Source organism: Bufo gargarizans, chromosome 1, assembly GCF_014858855.1.
Source record: "Bufo gargarizans isolate SCDJY-AF-19 chromosome 1, ASM1485885v1, whole genome shotgun sequence".
NCBI lineage: Eukaryota > Metazoa > Chordata > Amphibia > Anura > Bufonidae > Bufo > Bufo gargarizans.
The window spans coordinates 411,124,789-411,128,167 of NC_058080.1; positions in this window are offsets into that span (position 1 = coordinate 411,124,789).

Below are 3,379 nucleotides of genomic sequence, written 5' to 3' on the forward strand. Positions count from 1 at the left end.
ACACTAAATAACTTTCCCAGCCACAACAGGACAGCGGTAACGAGAGATTTAGCGGGATATAAATTTGAGGCCTAGTATTTAGGCGCTGGGTGACAGGTATGGGTTTAGTGACAGAATTAGACTTGGAAATGCACAGTAGCTGGTGTGTGTGAAGTTATTCTGAATGACCCAATGTGCACCTTGAATATTATATACCCTTTTAGGGATAGATTTCAAATAGCTCTGATATAGCAGGAACCACTAAATTATGAAATTGCTAAATTGGGAATTGTACTTCAACCCAGAACAAAAAATGTGCTTTGACGGACACTAAATAACTTTCCCAGCCACAACAGGACAGCGGTAACGAGAGATTTAGCGGGATATAAATTTGAGGCCTAGTATTTAGGCGCTGGGTGACCGGTATGGATTTAGTGACAGAATTAGACTGGGATATGGCCAAAAAATAACCACACTATTGCTGGTTAAATGCACTTGGTGACGGGCGCAGCTTGCCCCTGATGTAGTATATGGCCAAAAAATGAACAGACTATTGCTGGTTAAATGCACTTGGTGTCACAGCTTGACAAACCACACTACTGAGGGTTAAATGCACTTGGTGACGGGCGCAGCTTGCCCCTGATGTAGTATATGGCCAAAAAATGAACAGACTATTGCTGGTTAAATGCACTTGGTGACGGGCGCAGCTTGCCCCTGATTTAGTATATGGCCAAAAAATGAACAGACTATTGCTGGTTAAATGCACTTGGTGTGATAGCTTGACCAACCACACTACTGAGGGTTAAATGCACTTGGTGACGGGCGCAGCTTGCCCCTGATGTAGTATATGGCCAAAAAATGAACAGACTATTGCTGGTTAAATGCACTTGGTGACGGGCGCAGCTTGCCCCTGATTTAGCATATGGCCAAAAAATGAACAGACTATTGCTGGTTAAATGCACTTGGTGTGATAGCTTGACCAACCACACTACTGAGGGTTAAATGCACTTGGTGACGGGCGCAGCTTGCCCCTGATGTAGTATATGGCCAAAAAATTAACAGACTATTGCTGGTTAAATGCACTTGGTGTCACAGCTTGACGAACCACACTACTGAGGGTTAAATGCACTTGGTGACGGGCGCAGCTTGCCCCTGATGTAGTATATGGCCAAAAAATAAACAGACTATTGCTGGTTAAATGCACTTGGTGTGACAGCTTCACCCTGATGTAGGCTTTAGCCAAAAAACAACCACACCATTGAGGGTTAAATGCACTTGGTGACAGGCGCAGCTTGCCCCTGATTTAGTATATGGCCAAAAAATGAACAGACTATTGCTGGTTAAATGCACTTGGTGTGACAGCTTCACCTTGATGTAGGCTTTAGCCAAAAAACAACCACACCATTGAGGGTTAAATGCACTTGGTGACAGGCGCAGCTTGCCCCTGATTTAGTATATGGCCAAAAAATGAACAGACTATTGCTGGTTAAATGCACTTGGTGTGACAGCTTCACCCTGATGTAGGCTTTAGCCAAAAAACAACCACACCATTGAGGGTTAAATGCACTTGGTCGCAGCTTGGATGCACTTGGTCGCAGCACCGCACAAGACACAAAATGGCCGCCGATCACCCCAGAAAAAAGTGACTGACAAACGGTCTGGGCAGCCTAAAAACAGTGAGTGAGCATTTGAATTTCAGCAGCTCAATGATGCACAGCTGCAGATCGATCGATTAATCAAGTGAAGTCCTTTGGAGGAGTTAATCTGCCTAATCTCGCCCTACTGTCGCATCCGCAACCTCTCCCTACGCTAATCAGAGCAGAGTGACGGGCGGCGCTATGTGACTCCAGCTTAAATAGAGGCTGGGTCACATGGTGCTCTGGCCAATCACAGCCATGCCAATAGTAGGCATGGCTGTGACGGCCTCTTGGGGCAAGTAGTATGACGCTTGTTGATTGGCTGCTTTGCAGCCTTTCAAAAAGCGCCAAGAAAGCGTCACAAAAGCGCCAAGAAAGCGACGAACACCGAACCCGAACCCGGACTTTTACGAAAATGTCCGGGTTCGGGTCCGTGTCACGGACACCCCAAAATTCGGTACGAACCCGAACTATACAGTTCGAGTTCGCTCATCCCTATTGATAACCTTTAGTGATACCTTTATCCAAACTATGTGTCATGAGAATCCAATCCGATAGAGAGTGGTTGTGTGAAATAAAGCGAAAGTTTCTTGGGGATTGAAGTAAGTGTCTTATTCTTAGATACTTATAGAAATCTGAGTTGGGGATGTTGAACTCTTTGTGTAGGTAAGCAAAATCAACAAAAACATCATTTTTCCTCAACTGACCTATATCAGTAATACCCAAGGAAATCCAATTATTAATCCGTATGTCTGGAATGGCTAACTCACAAATTTCCAGAGGCAAGGAAGAGACTGAAGTGGTAATAAATTTTTCTATTCTAGCAATGGAATACCAGATGTTATGTATTGCATTCAGAGTTGATAGAGAAGAAATATTTTTGATACCAAAGACCGCTGTAGCAGAAAGACGTATACTTAAATCATGCGATCCCATTATGTTTTTTTCAAGTAAAACCCATTTTTTTGAAATGTCATTTTTAATCAAGTATCTCATTTGATCAAGTATAGAAGAGGCATAATAATGTTTAATAGAAGGGACATTAAGGCCACCTGTATTTGAGTAAATTTCCTCCAGATGTGATGGTTGATTAAGGCTTGCAGTTTTGTTATATAACCATTGGGAATAGCAATTGGGATATTACGGAACATATAAATAATTTTAGGTAGAATCACCATTTTAATTGCAGCTATTCTTCCTAACCATGAAAGCGAGTCCATTCTTAGGTTGTTTAAAGAGACGCTAATTTTATTGTAAAGTGGCCAAAAATTAACTTTAAATAGTTTGCTAGTAGGGAAGGCGAGTTGAATGCCTAGATATGTCAACGATTCATCAGCCCAGGGATATTTGTACGAGTTGGAAATCAAACGCTTGGTAGTTCGAGATAAACCCAGGTCAAGAATTTGGGATTTATTGATATTAACTTTATAAAAAGAAGCTTTGCCAAATTTGGAAATAATATTATTGATAGCATTTAATGCAGTAGTTGGGTTTGATGTTAAAATTAAAACATCATCTGCAAAAAGTCCTATGCGGTGATCTGTGTTTCCCACCGTTATCCCTTTAATAAGAGGGGAGGATCTGATATGTTCCGCGAAGGGTTCCATTGCCAGGGCAAATATTAAGGGTGACATGGGGCAGCCTTGTCTTGTTCCATTCTTGATATTGAATGGAGCAGACAAAAAACTAGATGAGTATATAGAGGCACTGGGGTTAGAATATAAAGACATTACTGCGGATAGGAAGAAATCTCCAAATCCAAA